The 20,242-nt window shown below is 37.0% G+C and overlaps 1 long non-coding RNA gene across 1 annotated transcript in view; it reads left to right on the top strand.

Annotated features, from left to right (window-relative positions):
• Positions 1–20,242, top strand: part of LOC129478355 (uncharacterized) — a 108,464-nt gene that overhangs the window by 75,735 nt on the left and 12,487 nt on the right. Inside the window, exon 4 of the long non-coding RNA XR_008656409.2 lies at positions 1,191–1,362. This is a non-coding gene — a long non-coding RNA (uncharacterized lncRNA). The remainder of the gene's footprint in view (positions 1–1,190; positions 1,363–20,242) is intronic.

Genomic DNA, 20,242 nt, shown 5'->3' with positions numbered 1-20,242 from the left:
GGGTACATATCATAACTTCCTGTTTGAAGTGTTTACCTTTTTAACAAACTGGAATGTGCGGTTTGATGCTTGAGCTGGTTAAATATTCATTTGTTCAGTAACAGCCTTTCATGAAAGAGCTAGAGGGCCTGGGGCCAAATTCAGACTCAACCTGGAAGATTAAGGATATATAAGATTACAACATTAGGTTTTATTAGAGTGTGATTTGACCAAGGAAGAATGAAAAATCAGCCTTTTTCTGACTTTGTATCATCCTTTCAAGATAATTCAAGTACAGGATTGTTATTCCCAAGCATACATGAGGTATAATTACAATGTACGCAAAATTTAGTAATTGAGGACATGCTTTATGAAATGCTTGATGCATGAAGTTAGAAACAGGGAAACTCATTTACCCAGAGCATTCAGGATTTTTAGGTGAACTCAAGCAGGATCGCATTTAGAATTCTGAACGCTCTTGTTACAGCACTCCAGCCAAACTGGACTTGAGCTTTCTAACCTAGGCGAGGTTCCTTCCTCCCTCCTTGTGTTTCTTCCTTCCTTCTTGTGCTTTTCCTTTCACCTCAAAGTACTTCCTCTATCTATCCAAAGCTTACCGAATAAAATATTTAAGTATGATCTCAAATATCAAATATTCCATACCACTATCAACTTGGTTTAAAGGAAAGGGCAAAGTTTATCAAAACCATTGCATTCTGTACTATGGTTTCACATGCATCATCTACCTCTTCTATCAACCACAGTGTTTTCATTTCTTTTATGGTACTTGTCTTTTATAAACTTTTATTTAAATATTTGTTTGCTATAGGGTACCCCTTATCTTTTATACTAGACTGTAAGCTCTTTGAAGAGAGAGACAATGGTTTTATGTATATATATATATATATCCCCCATAAAGCATAGTCCATAATAGGGGCTCAATAAATGTTTGTTGAGTAAATAGAATTCGACTCGGATCAGAGCTATTGAAACATAGTGATATGCCTCCAGGGGAATGTGACCATTTTGACTAAGCTCTAGTGAATTACAGGGCCCCATGGGCATCTCCAGCTGCCCGGAGACAGCCACCACAGGCTAGTTAGGGGCCACTAGAGGCTGGTTTAGAGATGTAAGGTATCTTGCAGGTATGAGGTGTTCTTGGCAATGTTTACCAGCATTCCACTAAAGAATGGCCTAACTCCTCTCCACAGAGCTAGCAAGCGTTCCTGAAGCATTCGGAATTGTCTGATTTCACCAGATGAATAATCCCTGAGGGACACCATGGATCCTGCTGGTCTAGGATTGGCTCCAGCTTTTTCTGGATCTGCATTTGCTGTGCAACCCTGCTCGGCGGCTGAGAGATGCTCTGGAGCTGTCTAGGCTGTGAGTCTGACTTCCTCCCCACTTCCCTCTCTGCATTTCTATGACATCCTCTATGGTCTTCTACACTGGTTCCTAGGTTTATCAAGAATGAAGAATATAGAAAATTCTTCATTCTTAATTTTCTGCTTAATTTTGTGGATGTTACAGAAACTAAGCAATTTACATTTCTTAAACACATGCAAAACCTTCAAATTTTGTTCATTCTAGCTTGAAAACTACTTTGTAATAATTGACCAAGAGACAATGAATCGCAATGTGATTTCATCCTGGCTTGAAAAATACCTTTTGAGGGATTTTTTTCTTTTTGATGATAATATTAAAAGTTTCCTGAATTTTATGGCACATTTTCAAATGTTTTAATACAGATTTCCTCATTTGAATAGAGTAGCTATTTTTCATTTTTATCCATAGAAAACAACACAAACATAGACCATCTTGGATGCTTACCAGGTTAGATTTTCTGATCATCATTATCATTCACAATAAACACAACTACAATCATAATAACCAATGATTTTTATTTAAACATCTAGTATATGCTACTTCTAATGCAATATTTTTACTGCTCACCAACATTTCTGTAAGATTTTATTATCTCCATTTTACAGATGACAAAATTTGGACTCAGATTACGTGATTTGCCTTTGGCTACACAGCTAATAAATATCAGAGCCAAAATTCAACCCATATTTTACCCCAAAGTGGTTGCACAACTGCCATTTGAGAAACTTTTTTTATATTTTTAAGTGTTTATGATTTTTAAATAAATATCATGTTTCATTGTCTTCTTAAAATACTTTGAAGACTAAAAAACTTCTATTTGGCTAAATGGCATTGCTCCCAAAAGGGTGCTATGATTTTTATGCATTTTGCCTGCTTGATGGTAGCAAGTGCAACTGAGTAGTTTTACAAGAATTTACATCAGCTTTTACTTATGTTATTATATTTGATGGGGCAAGTCTAATTAATGTAAATATGTAGTTCAACCCAAACTAGTAAAGACTCTGAATCCTCCTCTCTGGGAAACTTTATCTTTAAAATCCAAGTCTCTGAGGTGTTAATTCCATTAAATTCTAATTTCTCTGTGAGGAATTAGGACTACAATAGTGACTTTGAAATACTTTTGATGATTCTAACACTATATGCTTTATGGTTAATACAGTTGCTGTGTGTCATTTTGACTAACTTAATAAATAAATTTGAAAGGCTTTTTCTGCAGTTAATAAAGAGTGATACAACAAAAATATTTACTATGCACTATGCCAGCAACTAAATTAACCAGTAATAATTGTTTTCGGTGGTAACAATCAAAGGCTGAGAAAAGAAAATCCCTCAGGTCATTATATTTATCAAAATTAACTATGGTTTCTGCCCATCCTCTTGTGTAGCACTCCTTTAAACATCCTGAGTCACACACACACACACACACTTACACACACATACACACACGGGGGTGTGGGGAGCTAATTCTCAATGTTTGTTTCTCTGGAAGCAATCTTGCAAACTTTTGAGTGTTTTGCACTGGTGAGATAGCAAATCTCTTATTGCTATTCCTAGCCTGTAATTTACTCTGAAGACCACTGATGCCATCCTTCCATGGAAGCATCCCTGTCATGTTGTGGATGGCACCAAAAGGTCACTCCCTTCATGTAGCAACTTGTTCTTGGAGTCTATCAGAGAACAGTTAGAAAATGCATGCATTTCTTCAGAAAATGTTTGCACACAGGCCACCTAAAACCAGAGAGATAATTATTACATCCTTCTGTAAGCTTCACGTTACAGAAAATGTAAACCCTTCTAAAAGGAGTATGCTGCTCCCACAGAGGCTAACCCCTCTACTTTCAGCCAAGTAATGGACTTGTTACTGAAGAGGCAACATGGCCAACATTGGGCCATAGTCCCGTGGACAATGCCCTCATTGCTTAGGGATAACCCTCATTGAATAATTTAGATGACACTCTCTGAGACGCCAGCAGTAGGGAACTGCTTGCTGATGTTCCTCAAGATGATCATGAGAAAAGGCAGCCGATAAAACTCTTCCCCGGAGTGGATACTGTTGTTTGGTACAAAGTAGCAGTGAGAAAAGTATGTGAGGGAAGTACCCCTTGACAGAATGAAGCACCATGTTAGCAATAATTTGAGAGGGTATCTCAAGAAGAATCCCAGAGTCATGCGTCACCACAATACATTGGGTCCCATTGTTACAGACAAATCTGAATGCTACACGTCAATTCTGAATTCCCTTTTAAGAAATTATTTTCTGTAGACCAGAAGGAGTCAAAGATGAGCCCTGTGATACAGTAAAAGCTGTTACAAAATGGAGTTGCTATTTTCACAATAGGCCTTTTCACTAATAAGAATCTTCATAATAAAACTGTTTCCTCTTTATTATGAGTATCTCCCATACATGCATGTCTGATGCTCTTTCTTTGCTGGTATGGAAATCATGGTTTCTGAACTCAACCAAGACAAGGACGTTCACAAGCATAAATATCCAACCTTTTTTTTTTTCTTTATAAATTTTTTTCTTTTTTTTTTTGTTTTTTTGTTTTTTTGTTTTTTTTTATTATACTTTAGGTTTTAATATCCAACCTTGTTCTTAAGCCAAAATGATGTCAATTCCCTCAAAACAGGAAGACTGGCCCTCATAGATACAGGCCTAAAATAACTCTCTCAGTCAGCCAATATAGAGATGAAAATTAAACTTAGATTTTCTGACACTCTATTCTTGTTCTCTCACCACAAGATCCTCCCAGTTCACTGAGAAATCATTAGGTTTACAGTATAAGCCAATTCTCCTCAAGGCCTGACAAATTTATAGCTTCTTCAAACATGGGAACCAAAGCAGAAGTTATCAATTATTTTCAGGGTGTCTAACTTTTAGCTGGGAATACATTGATATAGACATGTGATGGCATCTGTAATTCCAACCAGTCCTCAGGAGAATATCCACAGATGCCTTTTTGGAGCCCTCTCTAAGATAATAAAATAGGCTCTGGTCAGACACACTGTACCTCACACTGTATAACAGCTTTCAACATAAATCCGGAGCATGATTTACATTTGAAAGCACCAGATCAATATTTGAGGAGGGATTATTTTTTATCAACTTGGCTCTAATTCTCTGGAATATAAAGTTATTTTTTAAATGTCAACACCAACTACACCCACACTGGCATGAAATAGCTTTGTCGAAAAAGTTGAAAAAAATTAAACGTAAATTTTGTGTTGACATAATCCAGGTTAAGTCTAAAAAAGAAAAATACTTACTTTTGTAAAATGAGAGGCTATTTTATCACTCAGAGAATGTCACATCAATTGTAAAGCCATCAGGCCCAAGGTTTGGTGGTGATTGCTTCATATTTACTGTTAGTCCAGCAACGGGGATGGTACTTTTACAGTCTTTGGACAGACTAGTGAGTGTGACATTTAAAGTGTTGATTTTTGCAGCACTTATGTTAATTGTTGTAATTTTCCTGATGAACCACCATTCTGGTTTCCTGATGCAGCCAAGATAGTTTTACATTTTCTATGCAGGGCCTCTTTGCCATTTGGTCTGTGTAGTGTCAGCTTCGAGTGCTACTGAAAGCAGACAAAATTGCAAGCAAATTGCATCAGATTGCCAACATTGTGAAAAGGTAAATTGCTTGCAAATCTATTTAAACCACTGCCCTATTTTCATCAGCTTCAGTACTTGGTATTCATGATTGCTTAATTGGCGACCTTTCCTATTGTGTAGTGCTTTATGGTGTAATGGAAAGCGATCTTTACCAAACCAATTACCCTTTTTTTCTCAGCACTACATTATTGCTGTGATTGCAACTGCCAGTCCTTTGTAAATGAACTTTCTGATTTCAATGATGTTTTTAAAATGTAAGATAGAAAAAAGTGGCATTCATATTGTGCGATGTTCTATTTTGAAGCCTCTTTGTAGTCACCATTGTCTGGGAAAATGGACTGAAGGGTTACACAGTACCTACAAATATCCATGTAACTATTATTAATATTATTATAATGTCCTCCTTTGTACTGCAGCTCAATTAGGAAAGGATAGGAGAAATATTTTGTCACCCTGTCAAGTGCACAGGAAGTGCATTTGAGGCTTCTTTTTTGACACATACATTATCTCTAGTAATAAGATTCGTTTTAAGGAGTGGTGATGAAGATACAAAATCAATTTAAATAAAATTCACATTGCTAGTTTTATGGTCACTCAACATTTAAAAGGGAGCTTTAAATGACTCAAATATTCAGACTTAGAATAAAAGCTTAATTTTAAAAGAGATAGTTATGAGCATACTAAGAAATACTGAATTTTTAAGATCTTAGGTTCTGAATATATGTGCCAAAACACAGCAAAACATGACTATTCTATAGTTCAAAGCTAAAAATACGTAAATACAGATATGTAGCCTGAATTGGAACAGAACTAAGACAGCTTTTTAAAAAATTCTCTTAATAAGATTCTATAAAATAAACATCCACATGAATTCTCATAAAAATGGGGCATAGAACTCCATTGAATCCTGTTTACATATTTTTGTGCGATTTAGAAAATTATATCATTACTCATAAGTGTATGTACAGAAAGGGAGCGACAAGTAATTTAGTCATTCTCTAATACTGTAAGTGGAGATGGATGCATCTTTCTACCCCCTACAGTTAGAAACTCTATTGTATGTGGGATATTTTGCGAAGATTTCTTTTACTCTCTTCTCTCATTTAATTAGGAAAAAAATGGAGTTCAGAAAAGGCTTGCCAATGATGATCAGGTGATTGTTGATTTGAGTACCTTTGATGTAATGTAATGATTTATTTACAGCACAGCAACTTATTCTTTGAAAGCAAAGAAATGTGTTTTTATCTGCTGCTTGTAAAAGTGTTCATAACAACCAATTTCACGGTGATATTGAGGTCTAATACAGTTATTACTTTGTACTGGCAATATATATTCTTTTGGAACAATTAGACACATAATTCAATTGTCTAACTTTTAGTATAGTCATGTATTTACAGGTGGGAGGATGACATTTGTTCGGGTGTTTGTTAAAACATGGGACTTTAAAAACAAGTGTCCTGTCAATTTGGAGCAGGACCCAGAAGAACTTTCACCTTGTGGAGGGCCTTATATTAAATAACTTTTGTAGAAAGACTTTTAAGACAATTTTACTTTTCTTGGGGAACGGAGTGTAAGGGAGATCTATGATGGGAGAAAACTCGTGGGCTGGCAGGAACCACAGTTATTACTGTCAGCGTTACTGACAGAGGTTGGTCGTGAACTCTCACTCTCATCATTCATCTTTTCATCTTTCTAGATCAGTACTGAGCCCTGTGATGGTAACACATAATAATAACCACAGCATACATAGTCAGGGCTTACAACGTGCCAGGCACTATGCTAAGCCCTTTAACCACTGTGTCTCATTTAAAATCCTTCCAACATTCCTATTAGGACAATAATATTATTCCCATTTTATAGATGAGGCAACTGAGGCTGAGGAGGTTTTGAGGCTGACACAGGGCCATGCAGCTAATATGAAACCGGGATACGACCCTGGGCAGGCAGGCTCTAGAGCCCTGTGTTCTGCCACCTAAAGAGCTCTGTTTCCCAGTTTCAAATTTCTCATTCTTAGGCTAAGAAAGAAAGCCGATTGGCTAACAAACACATAGAATCTAAATAGCTGATTTTCAAGACTATTTTAAGTAGTTATTGAGAAAATAGAGAACTGTGGCCAGGAATCATTTGATTTTTTTTTTTTTTTTTTTGAGATAGAGTATCCCTCTGTGGCCCAGGCTGGAGTCAGTGGCACGATCTCTGCTCACTGCAAGCTCTGCCTCCCTGGTTCATGCCATTCTCCTGCCTCAGCCTCCCGAGTAGATGGGACTACAGGGCCGGCTAATTTTTTTGTATTTTTAGTAGAGACGGGGTCTCATTGTGTTAGCCAGGATGGTCTCGATTTCCTGACCTTGTGATCCGCCCGCCTTGGCCTCCCAAAGTGCTGGGAGTACAGGCGTGAGCCACCACGCCCGGCCAGTCATTTGATGTTTTATGCTTTTCATCTCTTTAGACTTGGTATAGTGTTGGCATTGATATTCATGTTTTATATGCAAAACTCTTAGAAACTCAGATGTTCAAATCAGCTTCTGCATGCACAAGGATGAATTCCTGTATATGCCAACTATCACAAAGAGTCCTGTGGATGGTCCTTCTCTTTCTCCTTCCTTTGGGAAGAGAAACTCTTGAATGCTGTCGGCATGGTAAATATCCAGTCCATCTTATCACCTCTGTTAAATAATGTACTCTGGAGTTTGTTATTTAAGTTTGTTGATGGGTGGAACCTTTTTGTTTTAGTTCAAAGCTCTTTCAAAGTAATGGCAATAAGAATAGTTGTCAGATTTCTTCCTGTGAAAGAGGTAAAGAGGGCGGGGCCTGGAATGAGAGTGAGAGAGTGGGGGGGTTTGTTCCATTTCAAGGGATCTACAAGTAAATTACAGCATGAATGAAATATTTTTGAGATTGCACATGAGGCATTTGTTGCACTGATTTAAGTGAAAGACAAGGTGTTTTGCTTGGTATCCCAATGCTCATACTGCCATGAGCAACCAATGCAGACTTGAGCATACTCCTTCATGTTTCCAACGGTAGTTAACTCCATGCTCTTAACTCAGCAAGTCATACATAAGGTCCAATAACCAAAATGTTAGGAAAACTTAGAAAAAAGCGAGAAGCTGGAGAGCCCCTTTATTCCCATTTACTCAGACTCATATACCAATTTCTGGATTTATCCCAAAGATTAATTTGGGGGTGGGGGATGGTAGGGAGGAATTCTAGCCAAAGAATCACTTATGTAAAAATTCATTACATAATTTATGGCCAGGTGCTGTGGCTCATGCCTGTATCCCCAGCACTTTGGGAGGCCGAAGTGGGAGGATTGCTTGAGCCCAGGAGTTCAAGACCAGCTTGGGCAACATGGTGAGACCCCATCTCCATAAAAATAAAAAAATTAGCCAGTCATGGCGGTGTGCATGTATAGGCCCAGCTACTCCAGAGGCTGAGGTAAGAGAATTAACTAAGCCTGGGGAGGTCAAGGCTGCAGTGAGCTGTGATCACGCCACTGCACTCTAGGCTGAGCAATGGAGTAAGACCCTGTCTCAAGAAAAAAAAACCATCACATTTTTATTTAGCAAACTCCCTGCACAGATTTAATATACTGTTTCATTTATGGACAAAGAAACCGTACTTAAAGTTTTCAGACTTCCCACAATTTTAGGAAATTACCTCTCTGTTGTTTCTTCTTTGCTGTAATATCGCTACTGCAACTCCTTATACTCCTGCAGGGTGTGGACCTGTAAGGATCATTTATTCTCTCAAATAATGTCCTCTTATAATCAGCAGCATCCATTCACCCCAAACAGATGGAAGTTAAAGAACAACAAACAAGATTGACCATACAGGTATTACTGACTCCTTATGGATATTAAACTGCTAAAAAAAACTTTCATGATCCAACACACTTTTACCATTGATAATAATGATGGATGCTTACAAAGGAGAAATTCTCTGAGCTTTCTTGGGCTTAATTCCTTCTCTACATGAAAGTAAACTGTGAAACCCCTCCACATACACAAAAATAGCTAATCTCTTATTTCCAATTTATGAATTTTTTTTTTTTTACTGTGGTATACCCTCAGAAAGATCATACAATTTAAGAGCAAATGGAAGTGGTACGCTATAGAGGAGACATAGAATTTGTGGAATTGGATTTAAAATTCTGAGATAGTTAATTAACTCTGTGTATTTTAGGGAGACTGTAACTACTTGATATACTAGCAATAGTAATAAACAACATCTAACATGTGTTTGGGGTTTACTATGAGCCAACAACTCTGAGATAGATACTATTAACACTGCTGTTTAATAAATGAGGAATACGGGATTTTGAGATTAAGCAAAATTTTCAAGATCAGAAAGTTTGTAAGTGGGAGATCTGAGATTCTGATTCAGATAGCCTGGAAGTCATTACTGACTTCCAATTTAAAAAGAAGAGATGCCGGGCGTGGTGGCTCACACCTGTAATAGCAGCACTTTGGGAGGCCGAGGCAGGTGGATCACCTGAGGTCAGAAGTTCAAGACCAACCTGGTCAACATGGTGAAACCCCGTCTCTACTAAATATACAAAAAAATTAGCCAGGCGTGGTGTTGGGTGCCTGTAATCCCAGCTACTCAGGAGGCTGAGGCAGGAGAATTGCTTGAACCCAGGAGGCAGAGGTTGCAGCGAGCCGAGATCGCGCCATTGCGCTCCAGCCTGGGCAACAAGAGTGAAACTTCGCTCCAAAAAATAAAAAAAAAGGAGGAGGAAAAGAAATGAAAGGAAACAAAGAAGAAAGAAAGGGAGGGAGGGAGGAAAGGGCAAGAGAAAAAAAAGAGAGAAGGCATTTCAGAAATTAAGAAAGCCAACAAAGGGCTGTATCATCTTATCATTAAGAAGCTCCCAAATCCCTGAACATGCACAATAGAATTTAGAATTCTCCCTAGGCTTCTGGGTAGTCACTTAGTATTGTACATATCTGGCCTGGGAATTAGTATCATTCCTGTCTTTACAAATTTTTTTTTCAGTTGTTTTTTCATAGTCAATGCAGAATTGCATTAACCTCAAATTGGCGGCAAATATTCTTGTCGATTATGTAACAGTGTAGGAGATGGTATCACAAAGTAGGGAAACTTCCACCTTCATGATGCCAACAAGAGGCTATTGATGGAAAGCCCTACATAGAAATGCCTTCTTTCTCCATCTCAAGGTAGAATTTTCAAGGGCTCATCTTAGGTTAGCTAAACAGCAGACAAAGAAATGGTAAGACTGAGAAGAGAGAACAGTGTTCAAATCCAGAGAGATGAATCCTGCTATGGACTCAATGTGTCTCCCCAAAATTCATATGTTGAAGCTTAATGGCCAGTGTGATAGTACCAAGAAGTGGTACTTTTAAGAGGTGATTAAGTCTCTGCCCTCATGAGTGGGATTAGTGACCTTATAAAAGGGCTGGAGGGAGCCACCTTCCTCCCTGCTGCCCTTCTGCCTTCCTCCATGTGAGAACAAAGCATTTGTCACCTCCTGAGGACACAGCAACAAGGCACCACCTCTTTGAAGCAGAGAGATTGGTCCTTGCCAGACACTAAATCTGCCAGTTCCTTGGTCTTGGGCCTCCCAGCCTTCAGAACCATGAGGATATTTCTATTCTATAAAAGTTACCCAGTCTCAGCTATGTTGTTACACAGCAGCGCAAACAAACAAAGACCCCAAGACGAATATAACTCACTACTTCTGCCTAGACCTGCCTGAATGACCTGGCACCCATTCTATTAAGTGTGTTACTATGTAAAAGGATCTTAAGGGAGAGAAATTTCTGAGAGCCCCACCACTCAGGTTTAGCTATTTGGGAAGGCATTCCTAAACCAAAATGGATAATTACTTTTCTTACTCCAAGGAAATGAATGACAGTTTCTCAGCAAGGAGAACCTTCATTCCTGGAGGCCCAGGTGAAGTGAACCATTCAGTTATTGAATAAACATTTGCCCAGCACTTTGTGTGTGTCAAAACACTGGGGCAACACAGAACTAGCAGTCTCAGCTTCTCCCAGCAAGCCTCGCAGTGTGATGGTACACATCGACATAAGCCACAAGAGAGACTTATTTTAGAATGCAGTGCCATTTGGAAGAAGAAATTTTCTTTTAATTAAGTAAGTCAATTTGAGAAAAATCAACGTTTAAATGGCAGTGAGGAAAGAAGGAAAAAAATTGCAGATCCAAGAATGGAGTTTTACATTAGATGGAGATTTGCTTAACTTAAAATAGTCCATTTAAGAAGTATGCCAATACATTTATGACATTACATTTCATATGCTGATATTTATTTCTACTTATTATCTTAATAGATGTAAGGGAGATTTCCTACAATGGTGTCTTTTAAGAATAGAGTTGTCATTGGTCCCTAAACTGCATTTTGACATTCAGTGAATATTTAATCTAAAATTTTAACTGGCCTCTGTTTTAAAGAATTTACAGTTTAGATTGTTTTTGTTTTTTAAAAGGATTGAGATTTTCTGATTTATGATGTCCTTCTAAGATAAAGAACTGAATGGTTTCATTATTTTAGAATGAAATAATTTTAGTATATTTAAATGTGAGACTTCCATAGCACTTTTTCTAAGTAATATCATATGTAGTCTTCATGAAGTATTGGGTTTTTGAATGCTTACTGAAATTTTTTTTAATATCTATTTTAAGAATATCTTACCAACTTACAGCATTTTAATGAGCAACTCATTATTTGAACAAAGCATTTCTGTAATGAACCCAGTAGCCAGGAGTAATGAACCCTGCAGTCTCCGGAACCCTGAGCACCGCATAACTCATGGGTCTGGCTACCATGAGATTGAGCATGAAATTTCACATCAAAGACCTCCAGGCTTGAGGAGCAGAGATGCACGGGGGTAGTATGACCAGGGTGAAAGAGCATGCACAAAGCAGGCTGAGTTCTTCCTAGTGTGTTGGGAGACCAGATGGAGTTTCTGCAGGGGAGGAACATTTGCAGTCACTGCTCACTCTGGAAATAACAAGCTCCTGCAGTCAGAGCTGCAATAATAGAGGAGTGACCACTGACACACCAGCAGCAAAAGTCCTAGAGCACCTTGTAGTTGTCGGCCTGTACCTTGAGGCTGGGCCAGATTCATAGGCATACAACTTGTACTGTTGCACAGAGTCCTTTGCCTAAAGGGATTCCATGCTTGGTTTAATGTTCTGTAGTCATTGTTCTGCAATTTTTAATAAATGTTGAAGAAGAGGCCCCTCATTTTCATTATGTAACTGGTCCTAGCAAGAGGTTTATTTTTAATTATGGCATTTCATTCTAAAAAAGTCACTGACAACACCCAGGATGTAGAACGGCCTGGAAATTGTCACAGAGGAGACTCTTGAGGAAACGAGGAATAGTTAATAGGCAAAAATATAACTTGCAATCAACAGACAACACTTTATGGCTATCTTGATCTGGCAAAACTAGAAAGTATCATCCAGAGAAGGAAGGAGAATTCTATGGCTCTATTATTAGAGTCTTCAACTTGTAATAATGGCAAAGGACTCCTACATATCAATGGCATTTAATCATGACCCATGCAAAGAAATACATTTTATTTATGACCATGTATACAAAAATATACACAGACATATGTATTTATGCATATATATGTATATGTGTGTGTGTATATATATATGTGTGTGTATACATTCACACAGTTTCATGAGCTTACCCTTACCATATGGTATGCATTCTGAGGCTTTCTGTTTTTTTCTCTTTTATTAAAAAAAAGTGGGTGTGTGTGTGTGCGTGCATGTGTGTGTGTGTCCTATTTGCCTAAAACTCTGTTATGTAGTATGGGATTGCATTAGATAACCCAACTTTTTTTAGCTCTATGATTACAATTTTCAAGGGCTAAAAATTGCAAGTTATGCCACAGGTGGCTTGAGAATGTGCTTGAGCAATTGGATGGAGTGTTCGTATACTCTGCTCATCAGCCGCCACTCCTTATTCAGCTCCCCGCTGAAGAGCTGTAGGCCTGCAGTGAACAGACTTTGAAAGTGATTCAACTCAACAACTGTAACTTAAACTTTGATCCATGGACTACTGGTGAGCAGTGAGAGTTAGGAATGAAACGGAAGAGTCTATGTCTTTCTTAAATTTTGTTCACCCTTATCCTCATAGAATCGACTCCATGAGGAGAGGGGCTATGTCTGTCCAATTCCCTGCTTTCTTTATTGTGTGCACAGTACCTAGCATGCAACAGGTGCTCAGGAAATATTGAGTGAATGAATGAATTACTTTTTAAGATATGTCAAAGTAAGATGTGGGGGAAATGGGGAGAGATTTATAAAAATTCTCAAATTGTTAACAGGTATGAATTTTAAGATTCATCCCTCACCAGTACCACATATATTTATAGTAAAATTGGACATTGTCATCTCCATTTTATAGATAAGAATACCAGAGCCCTATGAAATTTAATGCTCTTGGAGTTACCTAACAATTTATAGGCAGAAATGTTGATTGAAAGCTATTGAATTTCTGACTTGCTTATTGGTAAATTCTAGAAGGAAGCACCACGAGGACATTCCAATGTTCAATGAATGAATGGGGTACATCTTAGTGAATGACTTTGTCGAGCCCTTTAAAACATTGGTATTTTGTTGAGCGGTGTAATTGTTAAAAAGAAACTTGTGCTGTGCCAATCACTGGCTTCTGTGGGCTCTCCAATTTCATTCCTGAATATGACAGCCTCACTGTTAGTAGCAATTTGTTTCGTAATATTGTGGTGTGATTGAAAGCAAAAAGGAAAGAAACAGGCCATAGGAGTTTTTTTTTTCCGTTAATGGAATTACTACTCAGAAAAAAATGGTGCTTGGTTGGGCAAGTCCTTATCATACCAAGTGAGCTCTTCAAAATGTTATGTCCCATTTGTAGCTCTAACTGTATTTTTAAGATGACAAGAGATGAATGAAATATAAAGCTTATGGTTACACAGGATACTCATCTTCATGCACAACTTCAGCATTAATGTAACCTTTAAAATGTAACCTTTAAAAAGCATGGTAGTTATCAGCAGCATGACCCATATCAAAATGGAACTGCCTGTCCAGTCTTGCTCATTTGATGCATGAAAGTTCTATCTTTTCCCTCATAGGCATACGTTACAGTACCTTTATGTTAGCCTGCACAGCATGCCAATGTGGAATTTCCATAATTGTAAATTCTGCACAGAGGGTATAACCACTAGCATCTATCTATTTAGGTAGCCCGGAACACCGAGATGTTTTGAAATAGTCACTCCCTTAAAATGAAATAGAACATCCTCACAACTAGTATGCACATCTTTAAACTAAGTTTGAGCATGTGTATTCTTCTCTTTTAATATCATTTAGGATTGTTAAAAACATATCAGAACTTACTTAAATTTCTCAGGTATAGTTCACTTGACTTAATGCACATGCTGTACAAAAGCTAGTTAACTCCTTTTGAAATGGCAAGCAATATTTTGTATCATAAACCTCAAAATAAAAATTGATTCAGGGTACTGAAAACACATCATAATAGCAAAACACTCTAAGCATGGAGGGTAAGAGGAAAAGCTGTTTTGCACTACTGGATAAAGTCATTTAACTACATGAAATCACCAATTCTCAGCCATTTTTGGCCTACAAAAATGGCAATTTTGTAGAGCTCAATCTTTATTTCTTGGCACCTGTTGCTCATTCTGCCTTTATGATCTCCCAAGAAAGTTGGGGCTCCCCTGAGTAGAAAGAAAGCAGGAGTCAAAAAATTCAAAGTGGTTTTCACTTGGCCTTCACAGGAAGGCAAAATACTTAAATAGATATTTAGTGGGCCAGTTTCAGTCCTTTAGTTATTCTTGAAAAAGGTGGAAGAGTCCCCTGAAAAAAATTACCAACAATTTATTCCACCAAATATTTTTACCTTCTAGAAAAGTGCCCTAAAATAATAAAGATTATGTGCAAAATTTATCTAGGAAAATGTTAGTAGATTATAATATTAAAGATTTAAATATAACATAAAAAACTAATTATAGAAGCTTGGTTAAATAGAGCATAGACCTTCCATAATAAAAAACAAAATAAGTAAGTATTTATCAAGTAAGAAAGGTGTTCATGAAAGAGTATTTATTTTAAGAAAAGGATGCAAAATAGCTTACATTATTGTATCATAAAAAATCTGTATAGATACATGTAAACATAGATACATTTAAATATATATAAACAAAATTCATAATAAGACCTGAATTGTATTCACTGTTGTCAGTGATTATTTCTGAGTGTGAGCTTAAGATTATGAATGCCTTTGGGCTTTTATTTATCTGTACTTTCTATAATAAACATGTATTATTTCTAAGATAAGAAAAAATAAAATAAAATGTTACCAAGAATACTTAATTAGACAGAGTTTATCAGCCCATTGATTTTTTTAAAAAAAGATCTGACTCCTAAATTAAGATGATTTCTGAGTATTTGCATTAGGAAGCATGATTAGCACAGAAAAAAATCCCATGGAACGTTATCCACATGAGATATTGATAACTTCTCTTGAAGTTCCAAGAGATTCTGAATCAGTGAGAGAACAAAAGGCAAGGGGTGCAGAGAGCTGGTAAGCAAACCTCTGGGAGGGGACTTACAGCAAATTAATGAATTGAAATAATTTTCTACCTACCGTGTGCCTCTTCAAGTCACGCATTTGGGTTGTTTACCTTATACCAGTGAGTAGCAATTAGGTTGCTAAAGAAGGCAAACAAACTTGATTAGTAAAGAGGAAATTAAGTGGGGTTGGTTATTTGAACTTAATTTAGGAAATACTTCAGACAAATTTTTTTTTCTATTTCTTGTCACAGAGAGAATGCTTTAAATGGCCAAGGGCAGAGTAAAATATTAGAGCATCATTCTGAAGAGATGATATATATATAGATCAAATTGATAAAAATAATGATTTCATAGGACAAATGGACATGACAGGACAAGTGAATGGAAATAGGATTTTATGGGAAAGTTAGTGAACATACTGAAATATCTCTTAGGATGAAAATAAAAATAGGCTCCAATAAAATTACACATCGTGTGTAATGCAGTGGCTGACGCAAATTGAGAACACATGTAGTTCTCAATATACATTTGTGGGTTGGATTTTTTAAAAGAATGAATGAATTGATATAACTTTGCCTCATCACCTTAGACCATGGACCAGATCTCTGCAATTTATACACGGTAGCCAGTAGCACTGAGTTAAATTAAACTAGATATGGTTACATGCTACATAGCAAAACTATTAAATTCTGTGACTGGGGAGCCAGTTATATTCACTGTGATATGCCAGTTTAGCTCTTCAATAGTTCTTTCTTCTATGGAGCTTTATATATTTAATTCAGAAGTTTAAAAATGAAACTTATGTATACTCTTTAGCATACATAGATATATAACATAAAAGCAAAAAGTCATAAAATCACAGTAAAGGAGAAATTGTGTGAAGCATTATTCTAGAATGTTAACCGTAAAATATGTAGTTTTCTTTAATACAACATAAATTGGTTCTAATACTTTTCATGAAGCTAGATTGAAATAAAAAAAGAGAGTAACTCCTTACAATTTGGATGGGCAAGTAAAAACACCTATGTATTCCTTTTACTAAAGTGAAAAGTTTAGAAGTAAAAGAAGTATGATATTTGCTTTTATTTACTATATATGCACATATTTTCTAATATCAGTATTTCATGATGAGTATACAACTCATTTGATATCTACACAACCTAAAGCATTGTTGAGGTGGCAATGTCATCTGCAAAAATCAATCTTCGTGTATCAGAAGAAACTGAAGCAAGTCCAGTGATTAACATGCTTGAGAGTTACATCAGAACAAAAGTACTGGTTGCCTAGCCATCACTTTGGAATGATAACTTAAAATGCCGATGTTCAGTTATTTGAAATTGAACACTTGCAAAACAAAGACTGATTCTCCAGGCCTCACAAATCTAAAGGTAATAGATACCCATATTGTTGTGCCATCCATTTTATGATGAATAGTTTTTTTCCAAATGATGGTAGATATTGAAATATTAAGTTTCATGTTTGACATATGTCCAAGCGTATTATTGGCAAACTTGTGTTAATAAAAAAAGAAAAATAGCTAAGAATTCATAATATAATTAATTGCTATTTTATAAATCAGATGCATTCATTCAATAAATGTTTACTGAATTCATGCCGTGTGCCAGGCACTGTATTAAGTGCTAGACAATTATTACAGTAGTCCACAGTTTTGCTTTCTACAGTTTCAGTTACCCATGGTACACTGTAAGATATTTTGAGAGAGAGAAGGAGACAACATTCACGTAAGTTTTATTACCGTATGTTGTTATAATTGTTCTATTTTAAATTTTAAATTGTTGTTGTTAATCTCTTTCTGTGCCTAACTTGAGCTTTATCGAAGGTCTAGGTATGTATGTATAGGAAAAAATAGTATATATGGGGTTCAGTACTATCTGAGGTTTCAGGTGTCTCTTAAACCAAACTTCAAAATGTGAAATTTACTAGTTTAGCTGGTTTTCAAAATAAGAATAAATTTGGAAAGCAAGCCTCTTTATTTTAGCTTAATTTTCCTCAAAAGTATCAAGTGGCTTACATCAGCTTATAGATCACTGTTATTGTATGATACTTATGTGATAGAATTTGATATCCTCAAATTATCTTAGTTATTGCCTGGAAACTAAGTTCAAGTTCACTCACATTCAGGTAGAATAGTTTGTAATATTCTAGAGAACAAGAGAAGTAAATAACTCTGTAAAGGTTAAAAAAAAAAAAGTGAAAAGTGAATTTCTCTTACAGGCTTTGCTTTCAGGGATCCTTGCTGCCACTAGGTGACTTCTACTGCCTCTTTTTTTTTTTTCTTTTTAATCTGGAGAAGGGGGTGGGGACAGGAATAGATAATATAATAAAAGTCTACATGCAGTGTGGGAAACACAGCCCTTAGCCTGGGGTGTGAGAGTGGACACTAACAAAGTCTGACACATCTTTCAGAACTCTCCATCGGATGAAAAGTGTAAAATAACAGAGCCGGCTAAGCCAGAATTCTAAATCCAGAAAAGGAAAAGATAAAAACTTAAAAGGACACAAAGACCATAGCCTCACTTTGCACTAATGTCTTTAGGGTTTCTCCTCTATGTTCCTTGATACCCGTAAAGAAGTCAAAGTTCGGTGATCAAATACCACATTCACGTTATTTTCTTTCTTGCTTTTCAGAAGCAATCCATGTTGGTTCTGTTTGTCTTTGTCTTGTCTTCTAGAATATTTCCTCTCTGGAGAGTCTTTGCTCCTGCAAGGCAATATGCCAGCTGGTTTTTCTCTGGCTTGGATAGTGGGGAAGGCATACAACTGTGTCGTGCTCATTTCGGACGTTTCTTGTCATCCTATTTGTTTTCTTTGGGTCTCCACTTGACATGACTCAGCAACCTCACCTTTTAGCTCCAGGATATTTTATAACACCTTCATTGTGTATTAAAATAGGTCCAAATCAGTATGTAGAGCAATATATAGATCAAGATATTTACATCTACCTGGAAGGACATCAGCTAAGTGTCAGAATTTCCATCTTAAGAAAGAAAATTATTTGGAGCAGTCTGAGAGACCTCCCTGAAATCATTGATCAACACATTTGGTTATATTATAATATTTACATCTAGATAATTTTTTCATTGTGCTAGTTTTGAAATCCTTCAAATTTGACACAAGAGATCTGGCAAATTAGACACTATTTTAAACACATAATGTGTGAACTAATTAATTCTTACAAGCCTAAAGCATAGATGCTGTTATTATCACCATTTTACATCAGACAACACCCTCGCACAGCAAAGCTGAGTAACTTGTCCAAAGTCAAACCACTGCTATGAGAGGGAACTAAGAGTTGAATGGAATCATCATGGCTCCACAGAGTGAGTACTCAGTCACTTCATTCACTCTTTCAAAAATCAAGTGTCTGTTATCTTTATCTAAAACAAGCATAACAAAATTATTGTAGAGAAAAAATGGAGAGTTACAAAAATTTTGAGCAAGAAAAGTTAATCTGTCCAGATACAACAAAAACATGTGGGGAACGTATAAATATAGCAAACCCACGGGAAGATGACGGCACAATGATTCTTGCCTGGGCTAGCACAGCCATGCCCTCACTGCCTCTCTGCATCCAGTTGCTTAAGGGACCCATCCAGCATCCACACTTTTGCCAGGGTTAACATGCCAGAAACAGTCATACTAAGCTCCTGCTAAGCAGGCGCATGTGAGCAGGTGCATGTGCACGCACATGTGGACGCACACACACACACACACACACACACAGGCTCCCTATTGCTTATGTCCTGTGAGATACATGGGTTGACCTTGGCCTCAATTCTAGCTACTCCTCTACCATCTGTTTTTTCACTGGACTCCCTAATTACTTAGGATCTCAGAACTTTGGCACGTGCTCTCACACCTCCATATCCTTCTTTACTCATGGTCTTCCCACCAACAAGGAAAACTTTCCTCCCCACTCTGCCCAGGACCCCTTGGAAAATTTCTGATCGTCCTTCAAGATCTAAGGCAGGGGTGTTCTAAGTCAGGGGTTTCCAATCTTTTGGCTTCCCTGGGCCACATTGGAAGAGGAAGAATTGTCTTGGGCCACACATAAAATACATGAATACTAATGATAGCTGATGAGCTAAAAAAAAAATTGCAAAAAGTTTACAAATTTGTGTTGGGCCATATTCAAAGTTGTCCTGGGCTGCATGCAAGTCTGTGGGCTGTGGGTCGGACAAGCTTGGTCTAAGTAAAATGTTATGTTCTCTTTGGTACTTTTCTTGAAGAACTCCTTTTTCTCCATGGCAGTTTTGATCCCTCTCAATTATGTTTCCACAGCATCACACACTTTTATTGAAACAGTTATCGCAATGTATAATTCTTGACATGTCTCTTACTCCCATGAGATTCAACCCTAACTGCTTCGTCCGCATTCCCAGGATCTATCAGAGCCCGACACCAAGGAGTGTTTCAGTAAATAGTTTTTAATTATATTTGCTGCTATTCCATATGATTTTATGGGTATTTATTATCTCCTGGCAAAATAAAGCATCAGGGTCCATGTGTGGGTGTTTCATAGGGGAAGAAAAAAGCCTCTTTTAAACATCTTGACCCTTAATGAAAGTGTTTTCTTTTACAAGAAGTTAGAGAAGGTCTTTGTCACCTACTTCTTAGCAACATGAATATTTCTAAATTGATATGTTCTAGTGGGTAGATTTTTTT

This window comes from Symphalangus syndactylus, chromosome 3, assembly GCF_028878055.3.
Source record: "Symphalangus syndactylus isolate Jambi chromosome 3, NHGRI_mSymSyn1-v2.1_pri, whole genome shotgun sequence".
Classification (NCBI taxonomy): domain Eukaryota; kingdom Metazoa; phylum Chordata; class Mammalia; order Primates; family Hylobatidae; genus Symphalangus; species Symphalangus syndactylus.
This window is presented reverse-complemented; position numbering and strand designations above follow the sequence as displayed.